We start from the raw sequence: 14,403 nt of genomic DNA on the forward strand, positions 1-14,403 counted from the left end.
GAACCCGCTCAGGTGGTAGGGACTGGGTGAGTAATAGCGCTGGTGGTAGGGACTGGGTGAGTAAAAGCGCTGGTAGGAATTCAGTGGTGTCACTGATTTTATGACATTAGAATATAAAGAATTTACAACTACAATCGGACTAATGATTTTACAAAAGGTCCCCACAAAAGTATATCTTTAAATTATTAAACAAGTCTGTTGATTAAATTAAATTATAATTTTATTTTAAAAGATCAAGAAAATGTCAAAATAAAAATGAAAGTTTTGACAACCAAAATGTACCTATTCCGTAACATATAAAGACACACAAACAAATCTTGTCTTCTTGCTCCTCTGTAATCTTGACACAGCATTGCTCTGATTTTTCGTGAAGATGTGTAGCATAAACACTACTTCACTCTATACCGATCACGACCCAACAAGTATTGAGAACAACCATGCTTCTCAAATTTGTTTTACATACAGGACTTTGCACTATCCTTTTGAATCTGGATAGAGACTTGACCGACTCAATTGTTAACGGCACCTTTTTACTATCACACTCTTTTATTGAGATGTGATATTACGACTTATAATGTCCCTTTTTATTTCGTCACTGACCGACCACCCTTGAAATTTTGATATTCTACAACACAGTGTTTGGTCTCCTGTGTTATATTTGTTTTATTCTGTACCGACCTGTATAACACAGTTTCGGCCTTCTCTGTGTTATATTTTTATTGGGACATATAGTAACAGATTTGCCTTCTCTGTACTATGAATTGGTCACCCGTTCACGGACTGACACAGTACAGTAGCCTGCACTATGCCTTGCTATCTTCCGGCCCCAAACGTACTTCACACAATCAACCCTGCATTATGTGAAGGATAGCTAGTGACGTTTGGCGACTGAGAGACGTTGTCATCACAAGATAGCATAGCAACAGGTTTGAAAAATACCAACTCGTGGTTGCCTAAAGCTAATATCCCATTGAGACTTAAGCTCGTTCTACAGTAACGTGACAGCCCCCACCCACGTTAAAAATTTACTTTTTTGATGGTTTATTACATGAAAATAAATTTTACAAATGGACAATGAGTAAAGGTATTAAGGGAATTCTGTATGAAATTTCCTGTGCAGAGTCACATTTTAAAAATTTCGCAGTCTAACTGTCTCTGTCATGTCAAGGGCATCTTTATGGTCGCATGTCTCTGTTATCTGGAGTCCCTGTCTGGTCAGTCTGTGTGTCCATAACGTCTGTGGTCTCTCTGTCTGGTCAGTTTGTGTGTCCATAACGTCTGTGGTCTCTGTCTGGTCAGTCTGTGTGTCCATAACTTCTGTGGTCTCTGTCTGGGCAGAGTGTGTATTTATAATGTCTGTGGTCTCTGGTCAGTACGTGCATTTACAATGTCTGGTGTCTCTGAAAAGTCAGAAAGAGGGTTAGAATGGGGATTTGTCTGTATTAAGTCAGTCATGTCAACAATGTCAAAGTCTTTATCTTCAGAGACAAGAGTCAAAAACTGTTCCAACTGGGAGATTCTTTGCAGAAACTGATGTTCTACCATAACTTGAAACAAGCTATTGATCCTGTTTGTCACTGAAGATACAATTCGATACAGTCCTTCCTGTGTATTTGTCACACGTCATACTGGTACAATGTCAGTTTCAGGTTGGTCATGGATTTCCAGTCTTTCGCCCGCCATGACCCTCATCATCTATGCACATAATATTCACAAATGGATACAAATATCGATTTACTTTGTATGTTGCATCCATAACAAACACATCACAAAAAACACTCAAATCACGCCTCATTCTTCCCGTTACTTAAAACAAATACTCAAAACCACCATCCTCATTCACACTGAACTTTGTTACACCGCCTTCCTCCTCTATCTCTCTCAGTAATTCCTGTTCCGTCTCACCATTCGTCCTGTCAATGTCAGTCTTGAACAATCTCCGCTGCAAATCTTCGACATCTTTAGGCAACACATTTTATCCTTGGCTTGATTGAATGTATTGCCTAAGTTGGGTTGTGGACACCTTTGTTTTAGCCATAGCCTTCACTGTCTCATTCACGAGGGGCAGGCGATTCTCCGGATAAAGTGAGGATGGCTAAATGTAAAAAGAAAAAGATTAAAAGTACAAAATTGTATGCAATAGCATTCAATTCAGACCTGCCAGCTAACAAAACAAAAAAAAAGCATTTTATTTTTTATTGACAATTTAAAGACAAAAATCTGCATATAAACCCATAATGCACGAGTTGTGTTTGTCACTCTAAAATACTTGAATGAACTAAAATGCAACAGGCGCTCATCAAATTCAAGGGTTAAATGAATGACTGCAGAATTCCCAAAAAACGTCGCTTCATTGTCTTTGTAACATTTTCATGGCATACAAAAACGCAATAGAGTGGTCACCATTTATAATTAGTCCTCATAAATCAAGCACTTATAACTGCATCGTACTCATAGTCAAAGTCAAATTTTTATTTTGAAAAGTCTATGGACAACCATCAAATCTTAAAATTCCTTATCTGGAACAAAATAAAAAACAAAGACAAAAAAAAAAAAGACCCAAAAAAATGCCACCACCTAGATCTGCTTATATTGTCTTACAGGACTTAATAGCGCTTACAACACTATAAAAAGGATGATGATATGGTGACTGATTCAATAAATAGGGAACAGTAGATTTCACGAGCACCTCAAAGATGTACCAATTTTGACATTACCTTAAATGGAACAGTCAATTTTGTCACAAGCTGGTCATCATCTCTCCATCTCAGTGCGCCACCTTGAATGTATCGTAATAAAATATGAGTTGGAATGGCTGTTGTCCTTTAACCATTTGGTCCTGGTGTCAATAGTGCATTTACCTAACTAATCTATTACTATATATTACACTCAATAGTGGGAGGGGGGAGGGACAATTAAGTAACAATATAAAGTAACAAGAAAAGAAAAAATAATACATATTTATAAAAAAAATTGAGTCTAATTACGACTAAAATAGAATTTGCGATTAATTGCTGTCAAGTGTAAAATTTTCGGCAGCGAAAAACGGCAGGGACAAAATGTCAATGTAAAATTAGTATAAAATGAATGAGTCTTACCAATTTATCACATGGGTGATTTTCATGGTGGTGATTAGCCCCTGTAACCCTCAGAAACCAGTATTAATTTCAGAGTCCTGCATGGTAAGAAAAACTTTTTATTACAAAATAATAAAATTATCCACAACATAGTATGATAAAATATTAATAGCGTTGTTACTTGCATAACTCAATTGTGAAGGATTTCAACATGCAGATTATAGAGCAATTGAAAATAAATCTTAATAAGACATTCAATAATAATACTAATCCAGCGCAACCAGATTTTTTGAACAAATCAAGTCTTTCACTTTTTAAAACTGTTCTGGTAATAGTTGAACTATTGTCTTGCTGCATTACATCGTGCAGCCCACCCACTGAAGACTGTAAATGAGCTGCAGATAGGCACACATTGCCTCTTCCTCTGGATGTTTTAAAATTCAGAATCAGTTTGATTCCTTTATTAAAATTGTCTTGGCAATCAAGATAGAAAAGCTGATGGTGATAATTTACTTCCGAGTTATTCTGAAATATTATAACCTTGTGCATATAATATTTTCATTTTTTTAAAATATGTAAAAGTAAAAAAACACCTCCTGCCCCCGTCCAAAAACAACCTCCTACCTCTGGTTAGGGTGAACTCCTTTGCTTGAAGTCAATTGCTATTTGACCTGCTTGCATTCATAGACACAAAAGTCATAAATCAGCCAACTTTCCTCAGGGTGATATGATGGAAGCTGAAAAACATGGAATAATATAAAAGATCATAACATAAATACCTAAATATTAAGTTTAAAAATTGCAATATTTTCTCCAACTGAGACAAAGGTGTTACAGTTCAGCACGTTAGAAGAATAAGAAAGTAAGTCGAGAGTTTTCTCGAAGAACTTAAATTTGTGACGTGGTACTCAAATCAGGGACTAGGTCAAAAGCTGAATGGAATGGCACAAATGGAAAGCCAAAGGCATGTTGTTTTCAATATTTAAAGTCAATAGAAATTCAAATTCTGTGCATTCTAATATTAGGCAAACAACTACAGACCACACTAAACTGAATTGTATTAAGTAAAAGGATCTTGTCACATTCAATCAAGCTGTCATTTGAGAAAAATTACTTCATTATAAATTGAAGTTCAGATCGCATGTTTGAAGCCGTATTAGGAAAATTCATGTATCTGTGTATAAGCCAAGTTTCATCAAAATCACAGTGGCAACGAGTGTCTAATATTTGCCACCAGATACACTCGTAAAATTTGAGTGTAGGCCTATTTAGCAAAATCATATATTAGGAATGGTTTATACTACATCATAAAGTAGCGCATGCCCGTCGTCATCCTGCATCTTTTTTATATATATTATAAATATTAAAAAAAGAATTGAGCTTTCATAAGCCGCAATATCCACCAAACATGCTCAAAGCACTTTACAAAGGATCCATGACTAGCAGCAACACGTAACAAGTAGAACGTTAGGCGATGTTTTTCTTCTGACAGACAACGCTCTTAGCGGATAGGAAATCATACACATGAGTACAGTGAGAGAATGTGAGTCCTTGACGAGGCTCGACCCCAGGACCTTCCAATCCGGAAGTGAGTGCCACACAGCCGCATATATCTTGGCTGTTCTTGAGAATTTGCCAAACACCTACAATCTAATTAGTAAAAAGAGGGGAGATGGGCAGAAATAGACAGACAGATACACACTCAGAGAGAGAGAGAGAATAATATCAGTTGCCTGTGGTGTCAGTCCGTTTAGGAGTGAGGTGGCGGAAGAAGTAGTCTAGCACTAGTACTTGGGTAGTAGTAGTAAGTAGTAAATAGGGGAGGTCTTCTGCACGTTCCTTGAGCTAAGGAAAGTATTCCTTCAACTAACCTTAAAATAAAAAATAAAACCTTGTACATTTCCAACACTTGGACCTGCACTACGACCTATAACTAAAACTAAGAGACAAAAAAAAAACCCGCTAAGAGTCCTCTCCAGTACCTTTCAATATTTCAAATTGAATTATAATGGCTGCGGAAAACTAAAACAATGGTCATATAAGGAAATTTACAAATCAATCAAGTTGTTCTACAGGTTTTAAAATGAAAATATGAAGTAACAAGATATCACTCTAATATAGTGACACCTAACTAACACTAGACATCACACCAGCAGCAATGCTGAGCGGAGTAATTTTACTTTTTTCACTAGCAACCAAGTTGCCACATTGGATTTTCTTTCTTTACTTTTTTTTTTAGTGTTCTGCTAATGTGCAATCTACATTTAAAATAAAAAGTGGCATCTTTCATTTCTTCTAATTCTTAACAGACACGATTATGTCCACTTCACATCTCAACAACAGGGACAATTTTTTTCACTTCTTGAGGCAGTTTTTTCTTACTTCTTTTAAATTTCATTTTTTTTAAAGCTTCTTTATTGATTTGTTTATAAGTTCTATTGTTCTTCTTATTTTAATTTCATTGTCAATATCATTTTCATCAGCATACTTTTACAGTACTTTTACCATGTTATTCTTACGCTCTTACAGTTACAGTACAGCAGAGCGATACCTAACGCAGGCCTTTAAAGTGCTACTAAATTTGAAAAATTAAAATAAAACGTTTGACAAAAGATCCACAGTTCAAAAGCTAAAACAATTATAAAGTGAAACTACCTCGAGGCTCGAGGAACATCGGGGGTAAGGTCTCCCGCCCATACTGGGCACTGTGGGACTGGAAGTCTAGAGAGCTGCGCCGGTGGAACCCGTAATTTAGTTCTTAAACGGTTCCGATCATTCAGGAGAGGAGTAGTACCTATCTAGTTGTAGTTATTAGTAGAAGAAGAAGAAGAAGAAGAAGAAGAAGAAGGAGCATGTTCAGGTTCAAGTTCAACCCTCTTAGTAGGCACTTGCAAGAATTTTTCAAAATAGTGGCTATGGGTATTAATTTAGCGTAGAAAAATAAAGGGGAGTGAAACATTAACTAGAGTGAAAAATTATCGCTCCGTCTCAACTGGTTAAAAAGTTATGACCGTTTATGTGGTGGAAAATCTCTATATAGAGGTCTAGCTTAATAGGAAAAAATGTGACCAAAGCACAGCATCCCAATGGATAATCACTATAATTCAGAAACAGCTTCAGATACAACTTTGAAATTTTTACATGTGGTAAATCAACATCTCTGTAATACATTGCAAACAGAAAATGAATTATTTATTGAGAAAGAAAAGTATAGACGTCTAGTTTAGAGCTGAGACAGCTGAAATCAAGGAAAAATAGATCACGACATACAAATGAATGACCTATTGGAATTTTGGAAAAGTCAATAATAAAATATTTATTCACATGAAGATAGACCAAATACACCACTGAATCGGCGTCATTTAGTTGTTCACTTTGAACTTTTCAAAATGAAAATAGACCTCATAAAAGCAAAGATATGAACTGACAAATGTTTGAGGTGGTGTACTCTTCTTACTCTTAGTCTTAGTTGATAGAGTTAGAGTGAGAATGACGAGAAATGAGTTGCCACTTAATTAAGGAAAAAAATGGTCGTATCTAGTTTACTTACCTTCTTTGTTGACTTTTTAATAAAAAGTACATTATTCTCATTTTCGAATGTTTTCAAATTGGAGAAAAGATGAGAATGTCTCGTTTACCGAGAGGGCCATTTTTTTTGCTTCACACTTCTCAAAGAAAGACCGCGAAAAGTGGAGGCTGGTCGGCTGGTCCTTGAAAGCTCACAAATGCAACTTTAAACGCATAAGAGTGCTGGGAGTAGGTAGCTACAAATAGGTAAAGGAGCGGTGGTTTGCAACTTTAAACACATAAGAGTTCTGGGAGTACAAATAGTGAAAAGCGGTAGTTTTCGCTATTTGTAGTGGTAGTACAAATAACCACTTCGTTCAATTAAAGCACCCAAGAAAAGGTAAGACAAAGGGGAATTTGTTCAAATGGGAAACAGATGTAGATTCCAAGAGCACACCATCAAAGTACTTAAAGTCTCATCCAGACACAAGCACAGGTCCCGACTAAGAGGAATACACTCAAATGTTAACAAATCAAATATAATATGTAAATAAAACATAATACAGTACATAACAGAGAGATGATTTACAATGAAAAAAATATCATCTCCCAAAACTAACTATACATTCGACTGCTTCCCTCTCAGCCAGGACCAGGACAAAACCAAGTAATCTCATTCCAAGACAAAGACAGAAAGCATGTTGGAAAACAGATATAAGGGGATAGAAGACATAGTATGAACCCCCCTGCCCACTATGGGAGGTCAGGAACCCCGCTCAGGTGGTAGGGACTGGGTGAGTAATAGCGCTGGTGGTAGGGACTGGGTGAGTAAAAGCGCTGGTAGGAATTCAGTGGTGTCACTGATTTTATGACATTAGAATATAAAGAGATTTACAACTACAATCGGACTAATGATTTTACAAAAGGTCCCCACAAAAGTATATCTTTAAATTATTAAACAAGTCTGTTGATTAAATTAAATTATAATTTTATTTTAAAAGATCAAGAAAATGTCAAAATAAAAATGAAAGTTTTGACAACCAAAATGTACCTATTCCGTAACATATAAAGACACACAAACAAATCTTGTCTTCTTGCTCCTCTGTAATCTTGACACAGCATTGCTCTGATTTTTCGTGAAGATGTGTAGCATAAACACTACTTCACTCTATACCGATCACGACCCAACAAGTATTGAGAACAACCATGCTTCTCAAATTTGTTTTACATACAGGACTTTGCACTATCCTTTTGAATCTGGATAGAGACTTGACCGACTCAATTGTTAACGGGCATCTTTTTACTATCACACTCTTTTATTGGGATGTGATATTACGACTTATAATGTCCCTTTTTATTTCGTCACTGACCGACCACCTTTGAAATTTTGATATTCTACAACACAGTGTTTGGTCTCCTGTGTTATATTTGTTTTATTCTGTACCGACCTGTATAACACAGTTTCGGCCTTTTCTGTGTTATATTTTTATTGGGACATATAGTAACAGATTTGCCTTCTCTGTACTATGAATTGGTCACCCGTTCACGGACTGACACAGTACAGTAGCCTGCACTATGCCTTGTTATCTTCCGGCCCCAAACGTACTTCACACAATCAACCCTGCATTATGTGAAGGATAGCTAGTGACGTTTGGCGACTGAGAGACGTTGTCATTACAAGATAGCATAGCAACAGGTTTGAAAAATACCAACTTGTGGTTGCCTAAAGCTAATATCCCATTGAGACTTAAGCTCGTTCTACAGTAACGTGACAGCCCCCACCCACGTTAAAAATTTACTTTTTTGGTGTTTATTACATGAAAATAAATTTTACAAATGGACAATGAGTAAAGGTATTAAGGGAATTCTGTATGAGATTTCCTGTGTAGAGTCACATTTGAAAAATTTCGCAGTCTAACTGTCTCTGTTATCTGGAGTCCCTGTCTGGTCAGTCTGTGTGTCCATAACGTCTGTGGTCTCTCTGTCTGGTCAGTTTGTGTGTCCATAACGTCTGTGGTCTCTCTGTCTGGTCAGTTTGTGTGTCCATAACGTCTGTGGTCTCTGTCTGGTCAGTCTGTGTGTCCATAACTTCTGTGGTCTCTGTCTGGGCAGAGTGTGTATTTATAATGTCTGTGGTCTCTGGTCAGTACGTGCATTTACAATGTCTGGTGTCTCTGAAAAGTCAGAAAGAGGGTTAGAATGGGGATTTGTCTGTATTAAGTCAGTCATGTCGACAATGTCAAAGTCTTTATCTTCAGAGACAAGAGTCAAAAATTGTTCCAACTGGGAGATTCTTTGCAGAAACTGATGTTCTACCATAACTTGAAACAAGCTATTGATCCTGTTTGTCACTGAAGATACAATTCGATACAGCCCTTCCTGTGTATTTGTCACACGTCATACTGGTACAATGTCAGTTTCAGGTTGGTCGTGGATTTCCAGTCTTTCGCCCGCCATGACCCTCATCATCTATGCACATAATATTCACAAGTGGATACAAATATCGATTTACTTTGTATGTTGCATCCATAACAAACACATCACAAAAAACACTCAAATCACGCCTCATTCTTCCCGTTACTTAAAACAAATACTCAAAACCACCATCCTCATTCACACTGAACTTTGTTACACCTCCTTCCTCCTCTATCTCTCTCAGTAATTCCTGTACCGTCTCACCGTCCGTCCTGTCAATATCAGTCTTGAACAATCTCCGCTGCAAATCTTCGACATCTTTAGGCAATACATTTTATCCTTGGCTTGATTGAATGTATTGCCTAAGTTGGGTTGTGGACACCTTTGTTTGAGCCATAGCCTTCACTGTCTCATTCACGAGGGGCAGGCGATTCTCCGGATAAAGTGAGGATGGCTAAATGTAAAAAGAAAAAAGATTAAAAGTACAAAATTGTATGCAATAGCAGCTAACAAAACAAAAAAAAAGCATCTTATTTTTTATTGACAATTTAAAGACAAAAATCTGCATATAAACCCATAATGCACGAGTTGTGTTTGTCACTCTAAAATACTTGACTAAACTAAAATGCAACAGGCGCTCATCAAATTCAAGGGTTAAATGAATGACTGCAGAATTCCCAAAAAACGTCGCTTCATTGTCTTTGTAACATTTTCATGGCATACAAAAACGCAATAGAGTGGTCACCATTTATAATTAGTCCTCAGAAATCAAGCACTTATAACTGCATCGTACTCATAGTCAAAGTCAAATTTTATTTTGAAAAGTCTATGGACAACCATCAAATCTTAAAATTCCTTATCTGGAACAAAAAATAAACAAAGACAAAAAAAAAAGACCCAAAAAAATACCACCACCTAGATCTGCTTATATTGTCTTACAGGACTTAATAGCGCTTACAACACTATAAAAAGGATGATGATGTGGTGACTGATTCAATAGGGAACAGTAGATTTCACGAGCACCTCAAAGATGTACCAATTTTGACATTACCTCAAAGTCTCACCGAGACACAAGCAAAGGATCCTGCTAAAACATTTACATAATGCAATAATATTCAAAACCTATAACTATAACAGTACATAACAGAGAGATGATTTACAGTATAAAAAATCATCTCAAGAAGAAAGGTACTGTATTTGACTGTCTGCCTCCCAACTAAAGACCCCCGCAAGAACCAGGAAAAAAATGAGCAATCTTAATCCATAACAAAGACAGGGAGCAACATGGAACTATATATTACACTCAATAGTGGGAGGGGGGAGGGACAATTAAGTACTGAAAATATAAAGTAACAAGAAAAGAAAAAATAATACATATTTATAAAAAAAATTGAGTCTAATTGCGACTAAAATAGAATTTGCGATTAATTGCTGTCAAGTGTAAAATTTTCGGCAGTGAAAAACTGCAGGGACAAAATGTCGATGGAAAATAAGTATAAAATGAATGAGTCTTACCAATTTATCGCATGGGTGATTTTCATGGTTGTGATTAGCCCCTGTAACCCTCAGAAGCCAGTATTAATTTCAGAGTCCTGCATGGTAAGAAAAACTTTTTATTACAAAATAATAAAATTATCCACAACATAGTATGATAAAATATTAATAGCGTTGTCACTTGCATAACTCAATTGTGAAGGATTTCAACATGCAGATTATAGAGCAATTGAAAATAAATCTTAATAAGACATTCAATAATAATACTAATCCAGCGCAATCAGATTTTTTGAACAAATCAAGTCTTTCACTTTTTAAAACTGTTCTGGTAATAGTTAACTATTGTCTTGCTGCATTACATCGTGCAGCCCGCCCACTGAAGACTGTAAATGAGCTGCAGATAGGCACACATTGCCTCTTCCTCTGGATGTTTTAAAATTCAGAATCAGTTTGATTGCTTTATTAAAATTGTCTTGGCAATCAAGATAGAAAAGCTGATGGTGATAATTTACTTCCGAGTTATTCTGAAATATTATAACCTTGTGCATATAATATTTTCATTTTTTTTTAAATATGTAAAAGTAAAAAAACACCTCCTGCCCCGTCCAAAAACAACCTCCTACCTCTGGTTAGGGCGAACTCCTTTGCTTGAAGTCAATTGCTTTTTGCCCTGCTTGCATTCATAGACACAAAAGTCATAAATTAGCCAACTTTCCTCAGGGTGATATGATGGAAGCTGAAAAACACGGAATAATATAAAAGATCATAACATAAATACCTAAATATTAAGTTTAAAAATTGCAATATTTTCTCCAACTGAGACAAAGGTGTTACAGTTCAGTACGTTAGAGGAATAAGAAAGTAAGTCGAGAGTTTTCTCGAAGAACTTAAATTTGTGACGTGGTACTCAAATCAGGGACTAGGTCAAAAGCTGAATGGAATGGCACAAATGGAAACCCAAAGGTATGTTGTTTTCAATATTTAAAGTCAATAAAAATTCAAATTCTGTGCATTCTAATATTAGGCAAACAACTACAGACCACACTAAATTGAATTGTATTAAGTAAAAGGATCTTGTCACATTCAATCAAGCTGTCATTTGAGAAAAATTACTTCATTATAAATTGAAGTTCAGATCGCATGTTTGAAGCCGTATTAGGAAAATTCATGTATCTGTGTATAACCAAGTTTCATCAAAATCACAGTGGCAACGAGTGTCTAATATTTGCCACCAGATACACTCGTAAAATTTGAGTGTAGGCCTATTTAGCAAAATCATATATTAGGAATGGTTTATACTACATCATAAAGTAGCGCATGCCCGTCATCATCCTGCATCTTTTTATATATATATATAAATATTAAAAAAGAATTGAGCTTTCATAAGCCGCAATATCCACCAAACATGCTCAAAGCACTTTACAAAGGATCCATGACTAGCAGCAACACGTAAGAAGTAGAACGTTAGGCGATGTTTTTCTTCTGACAGACAACGCTCTTAGCGGATAGGAAATCATACACATGAGTACAGTGAGAGAATGTGAGTCCTTGACGAGGCTCGACCCCAGGACCTTCCAATCCGGAAGTGAGTGCCACACAGCCGCATATATCTTGGCTGTTCTTGAGAATTTGCCAAACACCTACAAACTAATTAGTAAAAAGAGGGGAGATGGGCAGAAATAGACAGACAGATACACACTCAGAGAGAGAGAGAGAGGGAGAGAGAGAGAGAGAGAGAGAGAGAGAGAGAGAGAGAGAGAGAGAATAATATCAGTTGCCTGTGGTGTCAGTCCATTTAGGAGTGAGGTGGCGGAATAAGTAGTCTAGCACTAGTACTTGGGTAGTAGTAGTAAGTAGTAAATAGGGGAGGTCTTCTGCACGTTCCTTGAGCTAAGGAAAGTATTCCTTCAACTAACCTTAAAATAAAAAATAAAACCTTGTACATTTCCAACACTTGGACCTGCACTATGACCTATAACTAAAACTAACAGACAAAAAAAAACCCCGCTAAGACTCCTCTCCAGTACCTTTCAATATTTCAAATTGAATTATAATGGCTGCGGAAAACTAAAACAATGGTCATATAAGGAAATTTACAAATCAATCAAGTTGTTCTACAGGTTTTAAAATGAAAATATGAAGTAACAAGATATCACTCTAATATAGTGACACCTAACTAACACTAGACATCACACCAGCAGCAATGCTGAGCGGAGTAATTTTACTTTTTTCACTCGCAACCAAGTTGCCACATTGGATTTTCTTTCTTTACTTTTTTTTTTAGTGTTCTGCTAATGTGCAATCTACATTTAAAATAAAAAGTGGCATCTTTCATTTCTTCTAATTCTTAACAGACACGATTATGTCCACTTCACATCTCAACAACAGGGACAATTTTTTTTCACTTCTTGAGGCAGTTTTTTCTTACTTCTTTATTGATTTGTTTATAAGTTCTATTGTTCTTCTTTTATTATAATTTCATTGTCAATATCATTTTCATCAGCATACTTTTACAGTACTTTTACCATGTTATTCTTACGCTCTTACAGTTACAGTACAGCAGAGCGATACCTAACGCAGACCTTTAAAGTGCTACTAAATTTGAAAAATTAAAATAAAACGTTTGACAAAAGATCCACAGTTCAAAAGCTAAAACAATTATAAAGTGAAACTACCTCGAGGCTCGAGGAACATCGGGGGTAAGGTCTCCCGCCCATACTGGGCACTGTGGGACTGGAAGTCTAGAGAGCTGCGCCGGTGGAACCCGTGATTTAGTTTCTTAAACGGTTCCGATCATTCAGGAGAGGCGTAGTACCTATCTAGTTGTAGTTATTAGTAGAAGAAGAAGAAGAAGGAGCATGTTCAGGTTCAAGTTCAACCCTCTTAGTTTAGTAGGCACTTGCAAGAATTTTTCAAAATAGTGGCTATGGGTATTAATTTAGCGTAGAAAAATAAAGGGAAGTGAAACATTAACTAGAGTGAAAAATTATCGCTCTGTCTCAACTGGTTAAAAAGTTATGACCGTTTCTGTGGTGGAAAAAATCTATATAGATAGCTTAATAGGAAAAAATGTGACCAAAGCACAGCATCCCAATGGATAATTCAGAAACAGCTTCAGATACAACTTTGAAATTTTTACATGTGGTAAATCAACATCTCTGTAATACATTGCAAACAGAAAATGAATTATTTATTGAGAAAGAAAAGTATAGTTTAGAGCTGAGACAGCTGAAATCAAGGAAAAATAGATCACGACATACAAATGAATGATTGAATGACCCATTGGAATTTTGGAAAAGTCAATAATAAAATATTTATTCACATGAAGATAGACCAAATACACCACTGAATCGGCGTCATTTAGTTGTTCACTTTGAACTTTTCAAAATGAAAATAGACCTCATAAAAGCAAAGATATGAACTGACAAATGTTTGAGGTGGTGTACTCTTCTTAGTTGATAGAGTTAGAGTGAGAATGACGAGAAATGAGTTGCCACTTAATTAAGGAAAAAAATTGTCGTATCAAGTTTACTTACCTTCTTTGTTGACTTTTAAATAAAAAGTACATTATTCTCATTTTCGAATGTTTTCAAATTGGAGAAAAGATGAGAATGTCTCGTTTACCGAGAGGGCCATTTTTTTTGCTTCACACTTCTGCTTCTCAAAGAAAGACCGCGAAAAGTGGAGGCTGGTCGGCGGTCGGCTGGTCCTTGAAAGCTCACAAATGCAACTTTAAACGCATAAGAGTGCTGGGAGTAGGTAGCTACAAATAGGTAAAGGAGCGGTGGTTTGCAACTTTAAACACATAAGAGTTCTGGGAGTACAAATAGTGAAAAGCGGTAGTTTTCGCTATTTGTAGTGGTAGTACAAATAACCACTTCGTAGTTATATGTCTTAGTAAAGATCCTAG

General features: G+C 36.2%; 1 long non-coding RNA gene across 6 annotated transcripts; it reads right to left on the reverse strand.

Annotated features, from left to right (window-relative positions):
- Positions 1 to 202: 202 nt before the first annotated feature.
- Positions 203 to 14,372, reverse strand: LOC144966354 (uncharacterized). 6 transcript variants are annotated; one of them, XR_013644198.1, is made up of 7 exons: positions 14,030 to 14,372; positions 11,117 to 11,229; positions 10,515 to 10,591; positions 3,702 to 9,453; positions 3,099 to 3,175; positions 2,718 to 2,779; positions 203 to 2,095 (listed from the first exon to the last, which is right to left on the reverse strand). It is a non-coding gene; the product is annotated as an uncharacterized LOC144966354 (long non-coding RNA). The 6 variants fall into 6 exon arrangements; XR_013644193.1 differs by lacking the exon at positions 14,030 to 14,372 and adding an exon at positions 13,169 to 14,019; XR_013644195.1 differs by lacking the exon at positions 14,030 to 14,372 and adding an exon at positions 12,521 to 14,019.
- Positions 14,373 to 14,403: the final 31 nt, after the last annotated feature.

The sequence above is a fragment of the Berghia stephanieae genome, chromosome 2 (genome assembly GCF_034508935.2).
Source record: "Berghia stephanieae isolate SIO BIC M18660-M18661 chromosome 2, UCSD_Bste_1.3, whole genome shotgun sequence".
Taxonomy (NCBI): domain Eukaryota; kingdom Metazoa; phylum Mollusca; class Gastropoda; order Nudibranchia; family Aeolidiidae; genus Berghia; species Berghia stephanieae.